The sequence below is a fragment of the Aquarana catesbeiana genome, linkage group LG04 (assembly GCF_042186555.1).
Source record: "Aquarana catesbeiana isolate 2022-GZ linkage group LG04, ASM4218655v1, whole genome shotgun sequence".
NCBI lineage: Eukaryota > Metazoa > Chordata > Amphibia > Anura > Ranidae > Aquarana > Aquarana catesbeiana.
Genome location: NC_133327.1, coordinates 205760880 through 205787575, shown reverse-complemented (window position 1 = coordinate 205787575; position 26696 = coordinate 205760880).

Below are 26696 nucleotides of genomic sequence, written 5' to 3'. Positions count from 1 at the left end.
GCAGGCATCACAGGGATCCGATGGCCCAAGCTGCAAGCGGGGAGGCGCCGATCGAGAGGCACACAAACGAGCTCACATATGCAATTTGTGAAAAATAACAAATGACAAAAGTTATGTTGTAATACTGCCCTGCGGCCCAGTCTCCAAAGGGAGGGGATCATGCTCCGCTTCAGTATATCACAGTACATGTTGGAATTCATGGTTCCCTCAATGAACTGTAGCTTCCCAGTGCCGGCAGAACTCATGTAGCCCCAGGTTATGGACTGGCCAAAAATGTCTCCAGACCTAAACTCTATTAAGCCTCTGTGGGGCATCCTCAAATGGAAGGTGGAGGACCGCAAGGTCTGTGATATCATCATAGAGGAGTGAAATAGGACTCCAGTGGCAACCTGTGAAGCTCTGGTGAACTCCATGCACAAGAGGGTTAAAGCAGTGCTGGAAAATAATGGTGGCCACACAAAATATTGATGCTTTCGGCCCAGTTTGGACATTTTCACTTAAGAGTGTACTTCTATTTTGTTGCCAGTGGTTTAGACATTAACGGCTGTATGTTGAGTTATTTTGAGGGGATAGCAAATTTACACTGTTATACAAGCTGTACACTCACTACTTTACACTGTAGCAAAGTGTCATTTCTTCAGTGTTGTCACATGAAAAGATATAAGAAAATATTTACAAAATGTGAGGGGTGTACTCACTTTTATGAGATACTGTATGTAGCAATAATTACACCAGGTATGAGGGTGTGTCTGGGTTCAGGATTATGACTATGTTAACTCTTATGCCGCGTACACACGGTCGGACTTTTCGTCTACAAAAGTCCAACGGACGCTGACGGACTAAAGCTGGCTGGTAATCCGATCGTGTGTGGGCTTCTCCGGACTTTCAACGGACTTTTTCAGCCTCAAATCCGACGGACTTTAGATTTGAAACATGCTTCAAATCTTTCCGACGGACTCGAGTCCGGTCGAAAAATCCGCTCGTCTGTATGCTAGTCTGACGGACAAAAACCCACGCTAGGGCAGCTATTGGCTACTGGCTATGAACTTCCTTATTTTAGTCCGGTGTACGTCATCACGTAAGAATTTGACGGACTTTTGTGTGATCGTGTGTAGGCAAGTCTGTTCGTTAGAAAGTCCGCCGCAAGTCCGCCGCAAGTCCGTCGAAAGTCTGTCGGACAGGCTGTCGGACTTTTGTAGCTGAAAAGTCCGACCGTGTGTACGCGGCATTAGGGATTCTGGTGGGAGAGGTTATCCAGTCTTCAATAGACTGTCTGTAAGTGGCTGTTAAAAAGGTCAGAGAATTTCTTGTAGAAAGGGTGGTATATCCATCCAGTCTGGGATTTTTACACACCTTAAGGCTGTGGATTGCTGCCTTGATCTCTAGCTATATGACATCAACTTCCATGAAGCCAAACCAATGGGCTGCGATAGTAGGAATCTGAATTTTGTTAAAGGAAGCCCAGGATTGGGCGATAGAGAGAGGTTCAGACGTTGCACTGAGGTAAGACAGGTGGTGTCCTGGGTATTGCTCATTACAGCATGTTGATGTGTATAAAGAGCTATGGGCTTGTACTGTGGTGATGCAATGTAGGCTTTTTACTAGCAGGGAGTTTGGTTTGTTGCTCTGGGTGTCAAATTTCTGGTTGGTCCAATGCAGTTGTTTCTCTGAAATATCGTTTAGGCATAGGTTTAATTCTGTCCTTGCCTTCCCAAAGTTTAGTTGCAGAAGTGGGATTAAGTATGTGGGCCTTACTCAAGCTCAGTTTCTAGCTGGACCCTGTGCTGTTCTCTTTTGCAGAGTCTCTGAGTGTCTCTGAGAGGCAATCTGAATGAGGTTGACTATTTTGACTGCCTCATAAGCTTCCCAAACCATTGTCATAGATGAGACTGAGTGGGTATTTTGTTGGAAATAATCTATGGGGGGGCAGAAGGCGGAGCCTAGCGGAGCAGACATGCATTGTTAGAGCTCCACACCGCTGAGGAGAGAAGAGAAGGACAAAGCGGAGCCTGCAGGCTCAAAAGGTATCCATTTGAACCTTTTTGCCCCAGGGAACAAACTGTGAAAGTTTGGGCAGGAAATATGGTACTGGGAGGAAACCGTGGCAGAAATAAAAATCACCTCACAAAGAGCTCACAGGCACTCACTGCAGCTGAAGCAGCTCCAGTCACCTCACAATATACAGCATCAGGGCGCTCTCACAGGCAGAAAATGTCACAGCAAGACTCTCCATTTGAGTCAGATACAGAACAAATCCTCTCACAAACTTCTCCACAAGCCTCCTCAGTATCCCCAGTAATATTATTACAATTTGAAGAGATGCTTCATAAGGCTTTAAAACAAACCTCAGACCAAATAACAAAAAGCCTAACCAAAGAAATAAGAGAGCTGGGAAACCGCACCGCAGCCTTAGAAATAAAAATGGATGAAATTGAAATTACAACCCAAGAAAATATAACAGAATTGGAACAATTAAAAAAAGAGAATTTAATACTTCAAACTAAGCTCGAAGATTACGAAAATAGAGCCAGACGTTCAAACTTGCACATAAGGGGAATACCTGAAACTGTGACAGACCTGCAATCTACTATTACTGCTCTATTACAAGAACTAAAGCCAGATATCCCTATTGAACGTTTAGAACTGGACAGAGTACACAGAGCCCTCACAGCCAAAAAGAAAGATGGACCCCCACGTGATATAATCACAAAATTTCATTATTACAGAACGAAAGAACAAATACTAATTGCTGCAAGAGAAAAAAAAGAACTTAATTTTCAAGGACACAATTATCAAATTTTTGCTGACCTATCCCAACTTACTATTACTAAAAGACGATCCATGAAACCCCAACTAATGGAACTGCAACGCCACAACATTATGTATCAATGGGGCTTCCCCTTTTCAGTCAGATTTAACTACCAAGGTACAATTTACAGAAGCAGATCAGCAGATGAACTACAACAAACCCTTTTAAAATTAAATCTGACAGAACCCACAAGCAGCAACACTCCCACACGCAGAAGAATGGCATCATCTTCACCTTCAGGCAGCACCCAGAAAATTTCAGAACAAAATGGGAATCATCATTCTCACAAAAGAGGCCGTTATGCCACATCATCCATGGACCAAGAAGATTCAATGGACTGACATCCTAATTCCTGATATCTCTTCATTTATTATACTAAGAGATGGTTCTCTATAAAAAACCTATATTTATAACTGAATGTAACTGCATTCTGATAGTCACACACTGTGTGGGATCATGTTACATTCCAGTTATATTTCTTATTACTTCTGATTCATACAGCCTTAGAATATATAAGTGAAATAAGGAAATTCTTGTTCAGTTATATATTATCAGGTAATAACAATAGATTTATTACTTTTTAGGACAAATATGTTCAATAATCCAGAAGTAATGGAAGCTTTTTCTTTCTTTTCTTAAAACTAGTTCCTAGAATTATGTTTTTGTTTATTCTAATCTGAAGCAATACAACCTCAATTTTATGAGTTAACATATCTAAACAGTTACATATGAATAAAATATGTAATTGTTTACTCTAAAAGAGTTAAAATCCCAAAATAATTCAAACTATCTTCATCAATACCAAAGTTATTAACAGTACCTTTCTAACTGAATTATTTAGCCTAGGGCAAGACTAACCATATACAACCACCCTGGAATAAATAATTTCAACAAAAACTATATTCTGCACTCCAATTAATGAAACATCATTTTGATGTCTTTTGACATAGCACTTCTCTCCTGTAAGCGGAAGATCCGTGTACCCCCATTAGCCCTCCTCATTCTCCCAACCATATTATGTGGGAGTGTGACGAAGGCACTTATTCCCCTGAGAGAGATATTTATTCTCTTTCACGGGTAAATTGTGATTACTTGCAAAAAATAATTTATACAATGTATCATCTAATCTCATATGTTTTTTGTTTACTCTTTACTCCAGAATTCACTGGTTTCTTTTCTATCTATTCATCTCTTCAGTCCACACAGGTTGATCTGCGCAGTCAGCTCTGCATAACAAAAAGTAAGTCAAAACTATTTGATCTATTGCCATGGCACCACTGAATATACTTTCCCTGAATGTTCAGGGAATAAATGTCCCTCAAAAAAGGACCAAAGCCTTCCGTACTTTCCATAACAAGAAGGCTCACATAGTATGCCTCCAAGAAACACACTTCACCAAAGATTCTACTCCAAAATATATTTCTCCTTTTTATCAACAAATTTACACGGCTTCTGCCTGTACCAAGCAAAGGGGAACTCTAATTGCATTTCACCGATCCACACCATTCACCTTATCATCAGAAATTAAAGACCCAGAAGGTAGATACCTGATACTCATGGGTTATATAATGGATACAGCAATCACTGTGATTTCCTACTACGCTCCTAACAAACAACCTACACCATTCCTCTCACATATATTACAAGTGATTAATACAGACAAAATAGGAACAGTGATAATGTGTGGGGATTCGAACCAGGTCCTCTTCCCATTTCTAGATAAATCACCTTTTACACCATCCAAAATAACCTCTAGATTACCTTTTTCTCAACTTCTTTCCAAATACAATCTGGTAGATTCATGGAGAGAAAGTAACCCAATGAAAAAGAAATTCACTTATTTCTCGCACCCTCATCAAACCTTCACCAGAATAGATCATATTTTTCTAACAATAGGAATGATACCAGAAATTATTGCATCAGATATAATTCCGATTCCGTGGTCTGACCATAATGCAGTATACACTACTATAGCCTCAGCCATACCAAAAGCGCATGACCCAACGTGGTACTTACCGGACATAATGCTCAAACACCCACTACATCAGATGGCCATTGAACAAGCTTTAAAGGAATACATATCAATTAATAATACAACAGACATCTCCCCAATAACACTGTGGGAAGCTCATAAGCCTGTCTTGCGTGGTACAATACAAAGACAAATGGCACTATTTAAACGGGAACGCAAAAATCTAGCAAAAAAACTAGAACTCAATTTTAATGCAGCCTACATATCATTTCAAGATAATCCATCTCAGAGTACAAAATCTCATCTGGAAAAATCTAGATTGGAATACGATCTATTTCTCACTGAGTCAGTTGATAAATCCCTCAAACGCTCCAAACACAATTTCTACATGAATACAAACAAACCAGGTACATATTTGGCTCGGGCATTAAATTCAACTAACAAATCTTTCAAACCAATACATTTGAAATTATCAAAAAATGTTTACACTTGTAATCCAGTTAAAATAGTCCATAAATTTCATTCACATCTCGCAGCTTTATACAAGACAAACAATGAATTTAATCCTACAGAGGCTGAATCCTTCTTCTCAAAAATAACCTTACCTGAGTTATCTCAGAATCAAAAAAGCAGTTTGGATGAGCCTATAACTATAGATGAAGTTGCTAACACCATAAAAGACCTAAAACTTAACAAAAGACCAGGCCCAGACGGCTACTCGGCTTTATACTATAAAACATTCTCAGAAATACTCTCTCCCATTCTCACTGAAGCTTTTAACAAACTTCTAGATGGACATTCTTTTCGGCAAGAAACACTAATGGCAATTGTTTGTATGATCCCAAAACCCCTTTCTGATGATACTTCCTGTGTGAATTATCGGCCTATCTCTCTGTTAAACCTCGATATTAAATTATTAGCAAAAATAATAGCAAAACGCCTCAATAGCATTATAGGAAAATTAATACATAGAGATCAAGTAGGCTTCATGCCAAATAGACAGGCAGGCGATAATATACGCAGGGCAGTGTTATTGGCACATATTGCTAAAAAACGGAAAATCCCTTTAAGTTTTCTATCTCTCGATATTAAGAGGGCATTTGACACAGTATCCTGGCAATATATGCAATATTCATTACAAAAATGGGGTTTTGGACCCCACTTTTTAACATGGATCAAAGCATTATATAATAAACCCAAAGCCTATATAAAATATGCTGGATACAAATCTGAAGCCTTTAATATCGAAAGAGGTACCCGACAGGGTTGCCCATTATCTCCCTTATTATTTGCCCTTATACTCGAACCCATGGCCCAATACATCAGAACAAACCAAACTATAACTGGCATTGAAGTAGGAGGTATTACACACAAATTATGTATATTTGCAGACGATATATTACTTTTTCTATCATCACCACAGGTCTCTGGTCCTAACTTAATACCAGCTCTTGATGGATTTGCAGCCCTATCCGGCCTTATGATTAATCCTAAGAAATGCCTAGTGCTTAATATTTCACTCACAAACATGGAATTGATCCCGGCTAGGGCTGCACTCCCATTCACATGGGCAGAAAAATCAATCCCATATCTTGGAATTCATTTAACAGCATCTCATTCTGACTTATTCTCAACCAATTATCCTCCTGTATTAAGACAGATCACAAATCTAATAAAACAATGGTCGCAACTTCCTTTATCCTGGATAGGGAAGATTAATGCAATCAAAATGACTATTCTACCCAAATTGCTTTATCTATTCAGAGTCCTCCCTATTCCAATTCCTTCCTATTTTTTGAGAATAGTACAAAAAAGAGCAACTTCGTTTATATGGGGCTCTTCTAAACCACGTATACCTATACACACACTACATCTTCCCAAAAATAAAGGAGGCCTGGGATACCCTAATTTTACTAACTACTGCAGAGCAGCACATTTGGCCAGTCTGTCCAAATACCATGCAAAAGAGGAAATCCCATTATGGGTATTTATAGAGGCTTCAGAAAATGACCCTCTATTAATATCAAACTTGTTATGGCTTGATCCTAAAGACCGCTTTAAAATTCATAATCCCATAACTAAACACTTCTTATCTCTCTGGGATAAACTAAAAACCAAATATCAGTTACAATCTCCATACAATCCTCTCCTTTCTTTTATCAGAAATCCGGCCTTTTATCCGGCATGGATCTACCCAAATTCTTTTAAAGCTTGGACAACATCAGGCATTCAGACACTAAATGACTTCATAGCATCTAAATCATTCCTTTCATTCCCATCGCTTAGAGAAAAATATGATCTACCAAACTCTGAGATATTTAGATATCTCCAAATCAAAAATTTCTATACACCATTCCTAAAGGGGGATACACCATTATCCCAATTATCCATTTTTGAATCAATCTGTACAAAAGATCCATTTGCTAAAGGTACAATTTCATCACTTTATAATCAATTATATGGAGTAGCAAATCTTAATAGACCCTCTTACGTTCAGAGGTGGGAGGAGGACCTGGGATGAACTTTAGAAGACACGGACTGGTCTAACATATGGCTCACATCTAAGTCATCTTCACCCAACATCTTAGCACTGGAGACAAATTATAAAGTCCTAACTCGCTGGTACCTTGTGCCCGCTAGAGTGGCAAAATATTCACCTAATACCTCAGCTCTTTGTTTTCGAGGATGTCCAGAAATAGGCACATATTTACACATATGGTGGACGTGCCCAGTAATCCAAACCTTCTGGAAGGAAGTCTTTGTGATTGCATCTAAAATATTTAAAAAAATAATACAACCAGATCCATATTTAACTTTACTTAATCTAAAACCGGAATGGTTAACACTCTCTCAATTCAAACTTATGATCCAACTAATTACGGCTGCAAAACAAACAGTGGCCAAGGCATGGAAATCTCCTACATTGGTACTAGCAGAAACAATTCACAGAATGAATAATACAATGTCCCATGCTAAGATGGTAGCCATCGATCAAAATCAAATTCCAAAATTTGAAAAACTTTGGCATCCTTGGATAAAACAACAGTTCCTGTCAAACTTCAATGACTCTGTCCTGTTGCCATGGTAACAGATTAAATGACTTACAGAGACACCCATTCTAAGGCTTCAAATAGAACTAAAAAGAATAATAAACTGACGAGCGGGACAACCTTGTGGACCATACCTCTACCTTTCAACCCTTTTTCTTCTTTCTCTTTCCTTTTCTCCACCTTACGATTAAAGCTCATTATCAGAATTTATTTGATCTATATACACTCTACTTGTAAACAATATGTATAGTAGGTATAAATCATTTAAATACCTACAAAAGTAACTAAGGAAATGATATATATCTTTAATTTAGGTTTACGTGAACCCAATGTTTAATATTTGAAATTTCATGATATTTACCTATATAAACCCTACTGTAAAACAATGAGCTTACTTTATAGATCCTTGTAAACTTACTTTATGTATCTTTATAACATTGTATACTCAATAAACTTTTTTTTGACAAGGAAATAATCTATGATCACATTTGTGATCTGGCATGTAGTATGATTTTTCAAATTTACTGTCATGGGTTTTGGGAGGGTTATTTTTTGGGGGAAATGGAAATAAACATGCTCCCCATTGTGTTTCCATATACATCACCTCTTTTTTTTTAAATAATTTACAGCAACGCAAATTCTCTTCTTTCAGCAGTATTTTGTATTATTGTTAATGTTAATGTCAGTCCCAGGCTAATGTAGATTTTGTAGGCCAAATGCACAGCTACATTTGTGTATCTTTGGTCTGTCTCACAGGCCACAGGCATATTGCGCGAATGGGCAATTGATTAAGCAGGACTCTTCTTCAGCTTTAGCTTCCTCCTCCAGACAAGGGGACTGAGAGGAATGAACTGGACCCCTTAACAGGTATATTTTTCCCAGGCAGTAGGCAAAGGGTTTTTCCACTACTACATCCTCTCCAGACAAAGCCTGGAAGGGAACAGAACTTTCTTGAAGGTCTGTTCAGCCCGCATCTGTGGCATTAACCCCACAGTGATTGGTCAGGGTGAAATTAATATTTATAATCCAATACAATGTATCTTCTTGTTCTACCTATGACAGAAGCAGAAGCAATCAATGTACTTAGGGCAAACCCAACTAAAACATATTCAAACAGAGCTCAGGCTGGTTACAGCTAACTGCAAATACTAAACTTAGACTAGGGACAATACAGCTTAACCCCTTCCCGACCGGCGCACGCCGATGTACGTCAGCAGAATGGCATGGCTGGGCGAATGGACTTACAGGTACGTCCATTTGAATTCCCCGCCGTGCCATTGCATCCGCGCCGCCGGACTCAATTGCCGCGGGGATACCCGCGATCGCCTCATGGAGTGGACGAATGGGGAGATGCTGATGTAAACAACATCTCCCCGTTCTGCCTAGTGACAAGTGTCACTGATCACAGCTCCCTGTCATCGGGAGCAGTGATCAGAGTAATGACACTGCTAGCTAGACATGTGCACACTGAAATATTTTGTTTCGGAATTTCGTTTTTGTCCGAAAAATAAATTTATTTAGTTACTCCAGAAATTTGTTTTTATTTATTTCGTTTTTCGTTAAAAATTGCATTTGTCCGAAAATCCAAATTAAGGTCGAATCTGTCATTGAAGGCTTATGGTGTCTGTTGAATGTTCAAAGAAGATTCGACAGAGCAGCTAAACTGTACGACGCTGTATAGTTTACCTGCTCCGTCAAATCTTCTTAGAACTTTCAACAGACACCATAAGCCAAAGTACATGTGTACTTAGTTCTAGCTATTTTACTGCTCCTCCTCTTTGGTTACAATCAGCCAATAACATTCATCATCATCATTATTTTTATTCATCTTTTCTCCCCTACGTCAAATCTTTTCTCCCCTACATCGAATCTTTTCTCCCCTACGTTGAATCTTTTCTCCCATACGTCAAATCTTTTCTCCCCTACGTCGAATCTTTTCTCTCTATGTAGAATAATCTTGGACTAATAGAGTTAAGGTTAGGCACATTCGACCACAGGTTTGATGGACACAGATTGTTATTGTCATCATCATGTCAAATCTCCTATCTATATCGAACTGTTGTAGCAACGAAAATGAAAATAAAGCATTTGTTTATGTCGGATCTTTCATTTTTCGGATTCTGCACTTTCGTTATCGTTTGTTAAAACGATAACAAAAATACCTGAAATTCGGACGAAAATGCATTCGGACGAAAACGAATGAACATGTCTACTGCTAGCCCATCCCCCTACAGCTAGTAATCACTCCCCTAGGACATACTTAACCCCTCCCCACCCCCTAGTGGTTAACCCCTTCACTGCCAGTGTCATTTACACAGTAATCAGTGCATTTTTAATCGCACTGATCGCTGTATAAATGACAATGGTCCCAAAAATGTGTCAAAAATGTCCGACATGTCCGCCATAACGTTGCAGTCACAATAAAAATCGCTGATCACCGCCATTACTAGTAAAAAAAAAATATTAATAAAAATGCCATAAAACTATCCCCTATTTTGTAAACGCTATAACTTTTGCGCAAACCAATCAATAAACGCTTATTGTGTTTTTTTTTTTACCAAAAATATGTAGAAGCATACGATCTGCCTAAACTGAGGAAAAAAAATGTTTTTTTTTATATATTTTTGGGGGATATTTATAATAGCAAAATGTAAAAAATAATGCGTTTTTTTCAAAATTATCGCTCTTATTTTGTTTATAGCGCAAAAAATAAAAATCGCAGAGGCGATCAAATACCACCAAAAGAAAGCTCTATTTGTGGGGAAAAAAGGACGTCAATTTTGTTTTGGAGACACGTCGCACGACCGCGCAATTGTCAGTTAAAGCGATGCAGTGCCGAATCGCAAAAAACGCTCTGGTCAGGAAGCGGGTAAAATCTTCCCGGGCTGAAGCGGTTAAGAAGGGGTCCCTACACACAATTTATGAGGATGCACAGATATTCATATTTTCAAGAAAAGTATATTTTGTACTGGGGTCAATGAGCATGTGAGATGTTTGCAATATATGAATTGGCTTTTTTGAAAGTGCAGTATATATATATATATATATATATATATATATATATATATATATATATATATATATATATATTTTTTTTTTTTTTTTTACTTTTTTCTAAGCTGGTGGAGAACACCAGTTGCACCTTGGGGATGTTTAACTATTCACATAAGAAGCAGCAAATAAGATGTGATAACAAATTATGATATTGTGTTTTTTTACTAAAACAAAAATGGTAACAGTAAAAACAAGCCCTCACTGACCTCTGTAGCTTTCGACACTGGTTTCTGCAGCTTTAGAGGCCTTTGATGGCTTGTTTAAAACAAATTTAGTAGTTAAAAAATGTAAATACTTTAAAGCATAACTCAACTTTTGTTGAGAAAAAAACATTGCCCCTCTGTGATCTATGTGCATTGCAAGGATTTTAACAAACTTTGTTGAAGAGTCCTACTTTTTGTTATCCTGAAGAAATCCATGTGTGTTTGTCTGTACACATGTGGGAAAGTGAGTCTAATGGGAGTGGTTTCATAATTATCAATCAGCTGTGCACCTGCAGGGCTCTAATGAGGAAAGCTGCTGGGCCTGCATCCCTTTAGACGTGATTTCCTATTGGAAGTATATCACCAAAAAATTAAATTTTTGTTGCAGGGGATGCCTCAAATCTGATTTGCATCTTAGTGTAGACTTCTGGGAAAATTGATCAGCCAATCACACAAGAAGGAAATTACGTTTCTGGGGGGTGTTCTGTACACATTCTGTGTACAGAACACCTCCATGTAGCCATACTGTATTGCATTTTCAGAAAATTAAAAAGTTACAAAGCTGCAGATTGAAAAGGGAAGGTCATTTTTATTAACATTCCATTACAATATGACTGGTGTCACAATTGTATATGCTATATTATTGTTTCTGTATTTGCTATTTTTTCCCACGCAACTAGTGGAGTTAACCTTTAATGTCCATAGCTTGGGCACAACTTCAGTTTAATCCTAAAACTGCACAAAAATAGAATCTGGTCCAATATTATGAAGTGGCCAGGACTTCTGTTGCTAGGGAGCTGTTTCCTTTGTCAATGTTAATAATGGGGTAATTCCATTGTTAGTCTCAAAGCTCACAATGAGGAGATTTGTCATTACATACTAAGAGCAACAGAAAAGATGATGCTTCACTCAGGAATTAAATGACAATAATGGATGCATTAAAAGAATCCACAAGTGTTGAATAGACTAGAAAGAAAACTTACTTCACACAGTTCAAGGGACTATATAATTGTAAAACAATAATGATTATAGGCCACAATTGACTTGCGTGAAATGTGCTCAGAAAATAAGTCGCTAATTGATCTTTTAAACAGTGACTGCATTTAAATTAATCACAAATGCAGTTTATGTTGAGTAATAAAAATCACTAAACTAAGTACCTTAGGTGCATTATTTAAATGTAATAGACAAGCTGAAATAACATACAAGCTTGGGGACTTTATTCATTGTTTTCCATTTTATATATTTATTTTTGTCCAGTTACACACAAAGGTAAAGTTGGAAAGATCCAGGAGGTATCCCAACAAGCAGTGTAACAATAATTAAGATACCAAGGGCATACATTCCCATATCTGTCCTTAGGAATTTTAGGGCTTCATTTTCTAAAGCTAAAAAGGCTGTTTACTTTGTAATAGAATTTTCACTTTGCAAGATATTTTTTTATTAGCTTAGTGAATGTGGAGAAAATTCACTTTGCAAAGAATACCCAATCAAATGCAAGGAAGATAAAAAAGCGGTATTTTGCTAGGATAATGGACGTCAGCAGAACTTCATCCTATTTACTATTCTAAGGGACAATTCCTTTGCCAAGTAAAATTTCCCTTTCAAACTGAACAGACTAGTTGTCTTTAGTAGATAAATCTCACTGTCTACATATTTTGTGGAATTCAATTTAAGAGCACAAGTGAATTAATGAATCATTGACTGAACCTAGATTATGATCTTCCAAGTTGATTAGCTTGCACCACAGCCACTGCAGCTTTTCGTGCAGTTCCAAGAATGGTGGAGAGAAGAGACAGCCTGCAGTATCTTAATACTGGATTCACTTGTGAGTGCTCCCTTTGGCATATAGTGCAACGCATTAAGTTAGTCACACATTGCTTTACAGGATAAGGGCCTGCCTGGGGGGGAACCCTGTCTCGGAAGACCCCTGCTGGGGTAAGATATGTGCAGTCCGCTCACAAGCTCTGTATATAGACTGTCCAGCTAAAAGTTTCACCCAACAGTATCCTGTAAAGAAAGTTTCCTTAGGAAATTGGCACTTTCTGAAGTATATACTGCCATTTCTTTCCTTAGCAAGACTGTCACAGCCCCTATGGAGGATAATCTCACATTTAAAGAGCTTATAGATAAAAAGCTAGAGGCTCTCCTTAAAGCTACTTTTTCTTTTTCAGGTTCTGCAAGTCTCATGGATGTATCTATAGTGATCTGTCACACCACTACTGTCTGGAAGAAACCTATGTCCCGAAATCCCAGTTTCATCCCTATAGAGGCCTCTATCCACCATCAGTTAGACTTTTTGACTAGAGCCCTATGTTACTGCACATATGACTTTGAAGATACTCTTCACCAAACTTCAAGAATGAGTTTTCTCTTTTTCTAGATGTGCAAAATTCTCTGGTTCAAATTCTTGTCAGCTGAACTCTCATGTAAGAAATTCCTTGAGTGGTTGCCCTTGGAAGGCAAAAAAAGGAGGGGTGTGGAGGTGCCAACTATGGTAGCTAGCTTATGCAATGAATGAAAGTTAGTGTAACAATTACACTTACTGGTTCGCAGGGTGGAGATGGTTCTTTAAGATGGGAAGTGTCCTGGGATGTGCTGTTATCTTGTTTCCGGCTCGGATTTCAATCCTTCAGGCGTCTGGGTGTGAAGTCTATACACAGGCAAAACCACTGCATCCAATACATGGAAAGCTCCACGCTGACCACTCTGGAGCGCGGAAGCAGAAATTACGTCACTGATGCACGGCAAACGTCCAGGCTGGTGTTGGGGATGATACAGGGATTGTACAGGCTACGCGCTCGGGGCTCACAGCTCCTTCTACTGGCCTTTTTGTTCCCTGGAGGAAGAGCAACTTGAATATCTAGTGAAGGCAATTAGGTTAAAGTGTATGGACTGGAGGTCCGTGGCTGTGGAACCACAACAGCCAGTGAACCCACAATTTTCCAAAAAGCACAAAAAAAGTAAAAAGTAAAAAAATGTAGAATTAAAAATATGATGAATTGGGGGTAAGTTTAATAAATATAAGGATACAAATAGTAGGTGGAATTGGAATTAAGCATTTACTTAAACGATGGAAAAATATATATGAAAGATTAAATATAAGCTAAAAAATAAAAAATAAAAAATGTAAATGAAAAATAAAATGAAAATAAATATAAAAAAAGGCGGAAAAAACAATGAAAAATAGAAATAAAAATAAAAATAGAAATAAAAATGGCGAGAGAGTTCCCAATGAGTATATCCAGTAGGCCTCCTGCTGACACAGGCGTTTGAAATGTTCCGCAGCAGGAAGACCTCTGGGCATGGCCTCGATGACCCAGACTCTGAGGCCCATGGTAGATTTTTGGTGTTCCTTGCTCCTCCCTTCAACACCAGGGTTATAACAAATACACAGTCCAACCCAATCACCCCCCTTTTTCCTACTTCATCCTAAAGCCTGACAGTGACCAACAACACAGAAACAACCAAGGATGATGATTTTTTAGGGTCAGCCCCCCCACTCAGCACCTTAAAAAGAAAGTACGCAACAGAGGAGGAAAGGGGGCAGAGGAAAACCTAAAAGGAAAAATACGGAAAGTATAAAGATTTTTAACTTATCCACCCATATATTATCTATGGAAGAGACCTCACTCTTGAGCAAAGGTCTCACCTTTGCACCTACCATCTGCCCAAACCCATTTATGCTATTCAAAGACCTTAATAAATTTATACGAGACTTGACGGTGAAAAGATTCTATAATATCCAATCCTCTCTGAAACCTCCACACTTGCAAGAACCCATTGAAACCATAAACCATGATGTCCTTCCAATAGATACAGACACAGATTCCTCCATTATCTTGGACCCAGATGAACTCCATACAGAATATCCCTTTGCAGATATGGAATTGTACACTCAACACTACCAAACATCCCCTCCGATTCAACATACAAAATTCAAACCCAAGTCCATCTTCAACCCAGTACATAAAAAAGGTCCCTATCTACAGACATTCTATCAAGTCACGTATACCGACCTTGTCCAAATGTGTAAATCAGCTCCCGAGAAAAGAGCTAACCTCTCTAAAGCAGAACAGAAGACCCTGGATGAATTAACCAACAACCACAATATCATCATAAAGGCAGCAGACAAGGGAGAAGGCATTGTAATACAGAACAGTTTAGACTACAAGGCGGAATCACTCAGACTATTATCCAACACCAACACTTATTCCAAACTCACCCATGATCCCTTACCAGAATTCACCCAGAAAGCCACAAAATTAGCCCACAGAGCCCTAGAAGACGGTATTATTTCCAAAGCTGAACTGTCATTTCTCATCAAAGGTTTTTGTAAAACTCCCTACTTTTACCATTTACCAAAAATCCATAAAGACCAGTCCAACCCACCAGGCCGTCCCATAGTAGCTGCTATGGAGAGCATTACCAGCGGATTTTCTATGTACATAGACCATTTCCTTCAACCCCTTGTGCAACACCTCCCATCCTGTATTAGAGATAGTACCCACCTATTGGAGATGCTTTCCTTCTACACCTGGGAACCTACCTACCAGTGGGTATCCTTGGACGTTACATCTCTATACACTTCCATCCCCCACGCAGTAGGCCTCAGAGCAGTAGAACATTTTCTCTCTGAGGACCCCCTCATCAATCCCAGACAGGCACAGTACATCCTGGAGGCTACACAATTCTGTCTAGAACACAACTACTTTGAGTATGACCACACCTTCTATCTACAAACTCAAGGCACTGCCATGGGTGCCAATTTTGCCCCAAGCTACGCCAACCTGACTATGGGCTACTGGGAATTACAATACGTCTCATATAACAACCCATTTGCTGCCCATATCATATATTATGGGCGCTACATCGATGATATCATCCTAATCTGGGAGGGCACATCAGAGAGTATAGAGTCCTTTGTGAAGCATTGCAACTGCAACTCCCTAGGGTTATCCTTCACCCATGTCATAGACCCTGAAAAACTAATCTTCTTGGACTTAGAACTTTTTCATAGTGAATATGAAATACATGCTACAAACTCTGTCAAACCCACCGCTGGGAATTCCTATATTCACTACCAGAGCTGCCACCATCCAACATGGATCAACAACATACCAAAGAGCCAATTCCATAGAATCCGGCGGAATTGCACCAAGGATGAAGATTACCACATACAGGGTAAACTCCTTTCCAACAAATTCCAGGACAAAGGATACCCACCACATCTGGTACAAAAGGCCTTCCTCTAACAGGCAAAGAAACCTCCACCCAAACCCAAAACTTCAGATAATCCACAACCAGCACGTTTCACTACCCAGTTCCATGACTGTCACAAGAAGATGGAGAACATCTTAGCCAAACATTGGTGCATCTTGCTTGGAGACCCCTTTCTAGGTTCTTCCCTCACCCAACTACCCAAGGTTTCATATCGTAGAGCAAAAAATATTAAATGTAAGATAGCACCCAGTAAAATCCATAAAGTTCCACCCACTCCAGCCTCATACATCCCCCTGATTCCATTAGTGGGAATGTACCAATGCCGGAAAAAATTGTGCCTAACGTGCAAATTTGTTGACCATGGACAAAAAAACTTCACTGTTAAAGACAAAACATACACCATAAAAGACTTTTATAATTGCTCCAGTGAATACGTGGTGTACTGCCTGACCCGCCCATGTGGTCTTTTTTATGTGGGCAGGACCATACGCCCCCTACGCCAACGTTTTGGCGAACACAGGCGTTTCATAGAAAAGGGCTGGGGCAAACACAGTGTCCCTCTTCATTTTTTGAAGGAACACCAAAAATCTACCATGGGCCTCAGAGTCTGGGTCATCGAGGCCATGCCGAGAGGTCTTCCTGCTGCGGAACGTTTCAAACGCCTGTGTCAGCAGGAGGCCTACTGGATATACTCATTGGGTACTCTCTCGCCAGGGGGACTCAATGAAGAATTAGAAACACATTCTTTGTTGTAGTTCACTTTCCTCCCCCCTCAACAACTCCCCCCCACCCCTCCAAAAACCCCCCCTTTTTCCCCCCTGAGCTCATTCTCATAATGTGTATCCCAGTGCTTTTTAATCTCATTTTTTTCATCTTGTTTTTCTTCCCCCATTTTCTATAATTTATTTTTATACTTATATATTTTTCCATCGTTTAAATAAATGCTTAATTCCAATTCCACTTACTATTTTTATCCTTATATTTATTAAACTTACCCCCAATTCATCATATTTTTAATTCTTCATACTTTACTTTTTACTTTTTTTGTGCTTTTTGGAAGATTGTGGGTCCGCTGGCTGTTGTGGTTCCACAGCCACGGACCTCCAGCCCATACACTTTAACCTAATTGCCTCCACTATATATTCAAGTTGCTCTCCTCCAGAGAGCAAAAAGGCCAGTAGAAGGAGCTGTGAGCCCCGAGCGCGTAGCCTGTACAATCCCTGTATCATCCCCAACACGAGCCTGGACGGTTGCCGTGCATCAGTGACGTCATTTCCACTTCTGTGCTCCAGAGTGGTCAGCGTGGAGCTTTCCATGTATTGGATGCAGCGGTTTTGTCTGTGTATAGACTTCACACCCAGACGCCTGAAGGATTTAAATCCGAGCCAGAAAAAAGATAACAGCACATCCCAGGACACTTCCCATCTTAAAGAACCATCTCCACCCTGCGAACCAGTAAGTGTAATTGTTACACTAACTTTCATTCATTGCATAAACTAGCTACCATAGTTGGCGCCTCCACACCCCTCCTTTTTTTCAACTTTGATTATCAACAGAGGTAATGGACACCCTCTGAGGATGGCTGCCTCCTCATTCTAGAATTTTACCTGCCTTATATTAAAGTGCTATTACAGCTACCATTGTACTATTTACCTCAGACATCACATGTTGTGGAGTGCCGGAAAAACCCCCCCCCCTTTTATTGCCCTTGGAAGGCAAATGCCTGTTTGGCGGGGTGAGCCAAACATCCCCAGGTTTGGTTCGCAGCAGAACATGCGAACAGGCAAAAAATTTGTGCGAAAACATGAACACCGTTAAAGTCTAATTTTTAAGGCTTATATGCAAGTTATTGCTATAAAAAGTGTATGTGGGACCCGGTACTGTCCCGGGGGACATGTATCAATGCAAAAAAAAAGTTTTAAAAACGGCCATTTTTTCAGAAGCAGTGATTTTAATAATGTTTAAAGTGAAGCAGTAAAAATGAAATATTCCTTTAAATATTGTGCCCCTTAGTCTGCTTGTAGTAGTGCATCTTTCCCATGTTCATAACAGTCCCACAGCAAAATGGCATTTCTAAAGCAAAAATGCCATTTAAAATTGCTTGCAGCTGTAATGTATTGCCGGACCCCCACAATATACATAAAAATCATTGAAAAAAAAGGCATGTGTTCCCCCCAGTCCATTACCATGCCCTTTTGTCTGATATGGATATTAAGGGGAACCCCACGTCAAAAATTGAAAACAAAATGGCATGGGGGTCCCCCAAAATCTATACCAGGCCCTTCAGGTCTGATGTGGATATTAAGGGGAACCCTGCTTCAAAACAAAAAAATAGTGTTATAGCGTTTGATCCCTCCCAAAATCCATACAAGGCCCTTCAGGTCTGGTATGGATTTTAATGGGAACCCCGAACCAAAATCTGAGCATGCAACCTGGCAGGAAAAAGGGGGGTGAGAAAGCGTCCCCCCCTCCTGAACTATACCAGGCCACATGCCCTCAACATGGGCACCTGGTCCCTATGTTGATGGGGACAAGGCCTCATGCCCACAACCCTTGCCCGGTGGTTGTGGGGGTCTGAGGGTGGGGGCTTATCGGAATCTGGAAGCCCCCTTTAACAAGGGGCCCCTAGATCCCGGCCCATTGTACATTGTACCCCTACCCATTCACCAAAAAAAGTGTAAAAAAAGTAAAAATGACAGGAGACAGTTTTGAACAATTCCTTTATAAAAAAAAAAAATGTCCCACAATGTCCATCCATCTTCAATCATGGCACTGACGGTCCCGGAAAAAAAAAATGGAAAAACTCCGCAACCAACAGCTCTTATGTAGCCAAATGCTGGGCCACCCGCTGACGTAACCTGAGTAACCCCGCCCCCTTCTGACATCATGTAACCTTGGAGGGGGGTGGGGTCACCCATTTAAATCACCCATTTACATCACCAGGTGGCCTTGCCCTTGACTATTTAAGAGCTTTCAAAGCAAAAAGAAGGCAATCGCGGGGATGCCTCCCCTGGGGGCCTCTTATTGAAGGGGGTTTGCAGATTCCGATAAGCCCCCGCCCGCACACCCCCACAACCACCGGGCAAGGGTTGTGGGGATTAGGCCCTTGTGCCACCAGGCAAGGGTTGTAGGGATGAGGCCCTTGTCCCCATCAACATGGGGTCAATGTCAAATTCTCTCTGGTTGACCATAGAACAAAATGTCATACCTCCCAAGATTTATGCACAACAGGAACATTCAGTTGCACCACACCTGTAATTTCCTTGCAACCAGGTGACAGACCTAGTCGGTTCCCTTTTGAATTAACTGGGGGATAAATATCGACCAAAAGTGGGTGCCCGACGGGGTACCACATTGATCCCCTCCTTTAAAATGTCAGCACACACCTCATCTGCACACAAGATCAGCAAATATTTATGGATAATTTTATTAACTTCAATAAATTCTGTACTGTATGGAGTGGAAACAGTTAACCTATTTACACGTGTGCTGTTCCAATTCTTGCTCTTATTTTTAATCAGGTCATCCCTGTTTCTGTCCCTGGCAATATTCAAAGCTCTGTCAGTCATTCATTTAGGATAGCCCATATCTATAAATTGCCTGTACAAAAGAGAGGCTTCCTGCTCAAGTGCCTGTTAACTACTGCAGATACTTCTAGCATGCAAGAATTGGCCCACGGGAATTTCCTTAATGGTGTGTTTCAGGTGGCTCAAGCAATTGGGCCAATAATAAAGAATTTCCTGACAAAGGCTTTCTTTAAAGAATTGTGATGACTTTCGAGTTCACACATGTCAAATTGATCTCAAGCTAACAGATGCTTCTGCTAACAGCATGGCCCGTGAAAGATAGGTTCCTATTGTTGTTATTAAGAAATATAAGAAACTTGATCGAGGTGTGCCACTCCGCCCTCCATGACTAACAAGAGTTCATCTATAAACCTCAAATACATCCTGATAGAAGACCTAAAGGGGTCCTCCGTACCAAAGATGTGGGACCACTCCCATAAACCCATTTAAAAGTTGGCGAGGGAGGGCAAAAACGTTGTCCCCATCGCGGCCCCCCGCATCTCTGAAAGTAGAACCCCCCATCAAAAGTAAAGTAATTATGGGACAGTAGATATTCCATAATCTCTAGGACATACATGCATTGCTCAATAGGCAAGTCAGTAATTAATATAAAATAGAAAGAGACTGCCTGTCAGAGAGCTCCCTTGGGCAGACGCGCTGTTGGTGGGCATCGCGGTGCGTTGGCGCGCGTCGGCGTGCACGCGCGTCCGGTGTTTGGCGCCAACCTGCCTATTTAGGCCGTCTGCACAGGGGGCTTGGTGCTGTCCAATCTTAAGCTCCCTGTATCCCTGCACCTGCTTCCTGTTTCCTGTTTCCTGTTTCCTGTTGAACCTGATCTCCTGACCATCGACCTGTCTTTGATTCCTCCTTGCTTGCTGCCTGCCACTGATCCTGGACTGTCCTGACTACGAATCTGTCTGCTCCTTTGCACTACGCTGCCTGCCTGTTGCCGACCTCTGCCTGTGACCCGACCTGCCTGCTCCACTCCTGCTCTGCATCTGCTGCCTGTGCTTCAGTTACTGGAGATCTCCATAACCACCTTTACCGGGATCCTTCTGCAGCTAACCGCCAGGCTCTCATACCATACTACCAGGGGCCGGGAACCAGATACGTAAGGGAGGCCTTCCCCTGCTACATCGGGCTCGCCTGTCTGCTACGTGGAAGTCTGACAGTATTGGACAGCCATGTCCGAGCCCGAGCAGGGGACCTCCCCCATGGAGGAACTGTGTAGACACCTGGCAGGTCTTACACAAGCCGTGAAGAGCCTCCAGGAAGGCTACACAAGGTTGGAAGAACAAGTCCAAGTCCTGTCGGCTCCAACCCGTCCGCAAGCCTCCTCATCGGCCGGAGCAACATCCGCACCCTCAGTAGTTATGCTACCCCCGGAGCCTAGGGTACCCATACCCGAGAGGTTTACCGGTGACCGCAGTAAATTCCGGGCCTTTCGCAATGCCTGCGAACTATACTTTGCCCTGCAACCCCGCACCTTCTCCCTGGAGGCAACCAAGGTGGGCTTTGTAATCTCCCTCTTATAAGGTGAACCACAGACCTGGGCTCATCGCCTCCTGGAGCAGAAATCTGGAGCTCTGGACAACCTTGATGCTTTCTTTACCATCATGTCCCAGTTGTATGAGGATCCCCAGGTGACAGCGACTGCTGAAGCCGCCTTGCACGCCCTTCAACAAGGGCGTAGAGCCGCAGAGGACTATGTGGTGGAATTTAGGCAGTGGAGCTCCGACACAGGTTGGAATGATGCGGCCTTACGTTACCAATTCCGCATGGGATTGTCTGATCCTCTGAAGGATGAGTTAGCACGGGTCGGTGTACCCCAAACCCTGGATGAACTCATCAACCTGTCTATCCAGATCGACCGACGCCTCAGAGAGCGTCGCTCCGAGAGGTCTTCCAGCCAATTCCGCCCTACCTGGATGTTACCCAAGGTTCCAAGCTCTCCCAGCCAGTCCTTCCCGGCCCTGGCCGCACCGGTTCTTGATACCTCTGAGCCAATGCAACTCGGTCTGTTCCGTCCCTCTCTCAATCCAGAAGAACGCCAACGCCGAAGAGTTAACAACCTCTGCATGTACTGCGGGGAGCCTGGACACTATGTGAGGTCTTGTCCAAACAAGACACGTAAGTCACCTAAGTCGCTGCCAATATCTTCAATTTGTGCTTCTGCTCTCTCTAAACCAGCTAATCATCTTGCTCTCTCTATCACCCTACAGCTCCCAGGAAAGACTATGCCAGCTACAGTCATAATTGATTCAGGAGCCTGCAGCTGTTTCATTGACCTAACCTTCGCTGCCAACCATCACATCCCTCTCCAGTCTAAAGTTCGGGGACTTTCTGTACACCTCACTGATGGCTCCTCTCTTCGTTCCGGTCCCGTCACGCAGGAAACCATCCCTTTGTTAGCCACCATGGGCTCTAACCATCAAGAACTCCTGCACCTGGATGCCATCTCCTCTCCTCTTTTCCCCATCATACTTGGGATGCCATGGTTACAGGCCCATAACCCCAGCATTGACTGGTCTAGTGGAGAAGTCAAGTTCCTTTCTGACTACTGCCGGCAACACTGTCTTCATACCTGCTGAGACTACCCGACTACTCTGTTTAGACGCTGAGTCCGAGTTACAACAGTTGGTCCCTGCACCCTACCGGGACTTTCTGGATGTTTTCAGTAAGAAAGGAGCCTCTACCTCCCCACAGGCCTTACGATTGCCCAATTGAGCTATTACCTGGAGCAGAAGTTCCCTTTGGGAGGATTTTCCCACTAACAGAGCAGGAGTTGGACACCTTAAAAATATATATCGATGAGAACCTGAAGAAGGGATTTATCCGTCCATCTACCTCTCCGGCTGGGGCTGGCATATTCTTCGTGGAGAAAAAGGACCATTCCTTACGTCCTTGTATTGATTATCGGGAGCTGAACAAAGTAACAATCAAGAATCGTTACCCTTTGCCTTTAGTGCCTGAACTTTTCCAGAGACTGGGATCCGCAGTGATCTTTTCCAAGTTAGATCTCCGTGGTGCCTACAACTTGATCCGTATTCGTGAAGGAGATGAGTGGAAGACAGCTTTTCGCACCAGATTTGGACATTACGAATACCTTGTTATGCCCTTCGGCCTGTGCAACGCACCTGCTACGTTCCAACACTTTGTTAATGACATTTTTCGTGACTTCTTGGATCTATATGTTATTGTCTACTTAGATGATATTTTGATCTTCTCCTCCTCAGATCATCGCAGGCACGTCAGAAATGTGTTGGCTCGTCTCAGGCAGCATGGACTTTACGCTAAACCAGAAAAATGCCAGTTTGAACTTCAAAGCATCCAGTTTTTAGGCCTAATCATTTCCGTTGAAGGTATAAAAATGGATCCGCAGAAGGTATCAGCCATTCTGGAGTGGCCCGCTCCCTCCGATAAGAAAGGGGTTCAAAGGTTCATTGGCTTCTCGAACTTTTACAGGAAGTTCATTAGGGGCTTTTCTGCAATAATTGCCCCCATCACTGAAATAACCAAACAAGGGAACCGATTCCAGTGGTCCCCTAAGGCACAATCCGCCTTTGAAAAACTCAAGGAGCTGTTCACTTCTGCTTCAATCTTGAAACACCCAGATCCTGCCCTACCATTCGTCCTGGAAGTGGACGCTTCAGAGGTTGCAGTCGGAGCTGTTCTGTCCCAACGGCAAGGCCCAAAGACCCTTCTCTACCCAGTGGCCTTTTTCTCCCGCAAGCTCTCTTCTGCGGAGAGAAATTACGATGTGGGTGATCGGGAGCTTCTGGCCATCAAATCCGCCTTGGAGGAGTGGCGTTATTTACTGGAGGGTGCAGCATATCCTATCCTGGTCTATACGGACCATAAAAATCTGGGTTTCAGCCAAGAGACTGAAACCTCGGCAAGCGAGGTGGGCCCTGTTTTTCTCCAGATTTCAGTTCCATATAACATACAGACCTGGTTCCAAAAATACCAAGCCGGATGCTCTGTCCCGTATGTTCCCTGATTCCGGCAGACCTGTGCATCCGGACACCATCCTTCCATCCGGAAATTTTCTGTTACTCCAAGAAGATCTACTATCCTGCATAAAACAAGCCTCTGCAAATTGGACCCCAAGTTGCGGAGAGGAAGTGAGGACCCAGGATGGTCTTTTTTAGCACAAGGGTAAAATCGTGGTCCCTGAAGATTTGAGGGTGGCAGTGCTAGAGCTCTGCCATGATCACAAGATGGCTGGACATTTCGGTGTGCTAAAGACAACCGAATTAGTGCAGCGCACTTTTTGGTGGCCTCTGTTGGCAAACGATTGCAAGAACTATGTCGAATCTTGTACTACCTGTGCTCAAAGCAAAAATAGCTGAACTAGAGCCTGGGGTCTGCTAAAACCGTTACCCGTCCCGGAAAGACCGTGAAAGATGATATCAATGGATTTTATTGTAGAGCTTCCTCAGGCAGAAGGCTTCTCTACCATTTTTGTCGTTGTAGACAGGTTAACCAAGATGGCTCACTTTCTGCCTATGAAGGGCACGCCTTCGGCCATGGAGACAGCAAGGGTCTTCATTAAAGAAATCGTCAGGTTACACGGAGTCCCAGCAAATATTATATCGGATCGTGGTGTTCAGTTCACCTCTCGGTTCTGGAAGGCTCTCTGTGATTCCCTGGAAATCGAGCTGGCACTCTCCTCTGCTTACCATCCCCGGACTAATGGGCAGACGGAGAGGACTAATCAAACCTGGAGCAATACCTCCGCTGTTTTTCATCTTTCTCACAGGACGACTGGGTCTCTCTTCTGCCAATTGCGGAGTTCTCTTATAACAACTCTCTACATTCGGCCATTAAGCAAACACCCTTTTTTGCCAACTATGGCTTCCACCCGTCCTTCCTGCCCAGGTCTTTACCTGAATGTACGATCCCTGCAGTTTCTGACACTATGGACTTTTTTCTTTCTAACAACAAACTCTTGCAGGAAACCATGGCCAAGACCCAAGAGTATAATAAGAGGATGTTTGACAGGAAGAGGCGGGGAGAGCTCATCCTGGAACCTGGCAACCAGGTTTGGTTGTCCACGACCAATGTAAGAATGGCCTGTCCTTCAAGGAAATTGGGTCCCAAATTCATGGGCCCGTTCTCAGTCAAGAAGAGAATTAACAATGTGGCCTATGAACTCAACTTACCCAGTACTCTGAAGATTCATCCGGTCTTCCACATCTCATTGTTGAAGCCTGTTATACCCAACACCTTTGCTGGCCGAAGTACTGACCCACCAGAGCCCATAATTGTTGATAACAAAGAAGAATTTGAAGTGGAGGCTATATTGGATTGTAGGAGGAGACGCAACCAGTTGCAGTATCTGATCAAATGGAGGGGGTACGGACCGGAGGATAACTCCTGGGAGCCAGAGGGCAACTTACATGCCGAAGAGCTTCTGAGAACTTTCAGGAGTACTCATGCCGCCAGATTGGCACAGTTGGACATCCGGAGGCTGCCCTTGAGGGGGGGCACTGTCAGAGAGCAACCTTGGGCAGACGCGCTGTTGGTGGGCATCGCGGTGCGTTGGCGCGCGTCGGCGTGCACGCGCGTCCGGTGTTTGGCGCCAACCTGCCTATTTAGGCCGTCTGCACAGGGGGCTCGGTGCTGTCCGATCTTCAGCTCCCTGTATCCCTGCACCTGCTTCCTGTTTCCTGTTTCCTGTTTCCTGTTGAACCTGATCTCCTGACCATCGACCTGTCTTTGATTCCTCCTTGCTTGCTGCCTGCCACTGATCCCGGACTGTCCTGACTACGAATCTGCCTGCTCCTTTGTACTACGCTGCCTGCCTGTTGCTGACCTCTGCCTGTGACCCGACCTGCCTGCTCCACTCCTGCTCTGCATCTGCTGCCTGTGCTTCAGTTACTGGAGATCTCCATAACCACCTTTACCGGGATCCTTCTGCAGCTAACCGCCAGGCTCTCATACCATTCTGTGCTCCCGTGCCTCCTGTCCATACTACCAGGGGTCGGGAACCAGATACGTAAGGGAGGCCTTCCCCTGCTACATCAGGCTCGCCTGTCTGCTACGTGGAAGTCTGACACTGCCTGTTTAGCTAAGTTGTGTGGTATCAATGAATATAATCTAGTGACATCACATGTCACCTAAGAGAAGCTGCCCCCCCTCCAAAGTCACTCACAATGTGAAGAAGGTTATTTTTATCCTTAAGGCACCTGGGTAATTGTTCCACCAAGGGCTACAGTTGCTTATCTAACCACTGACCCAACCTTTCATTTAGGGACCCAATCCCCGATACGATGGGTCTCCCATGCAGGGGATCTAATCCCTTATGGGTCTTGGGCAAATGGTAGAAAGTCGGGAGGGTGGGATAATCAGGAATCAATACCTCAGCTTCTTTTTTGATGAAATACTCCCAACCTAACCCCCCTGTCTACTAACCCAGTTAAAGCGGAGGTCCGCCAAATTTTTTTTTTTTAAAAGTTAGCAGCTACAAATACTGCAGCTGCTGACTTTTAAAATAAGGACACTTACCTGTCCAGGGCGCCCGCAATGTCAGCACCCGAGGCCGAACCATCCCTCGATCCTTGGGTTCTGCCGCCGCCATCTTTGGTAAGGGAATCAGGAAGTGAAGCCTTGTGGCTTCACTTCCTGGTTCCCTACTGGGCATGCACGAGTCATGCTGTGCAATCCGAATGGTCCCTGCTGTCTCTGGGACCTGTGTGTCTCCCAGCAGACAGCGGGGGTGACGGGAAGTGGCGTAGACCCCCCACAGGAGTCTATGCCCGGAAGTGGGTGCAAATACCTGGATTATACAGGTATCTGCACCCCCTCCCCCCCTGA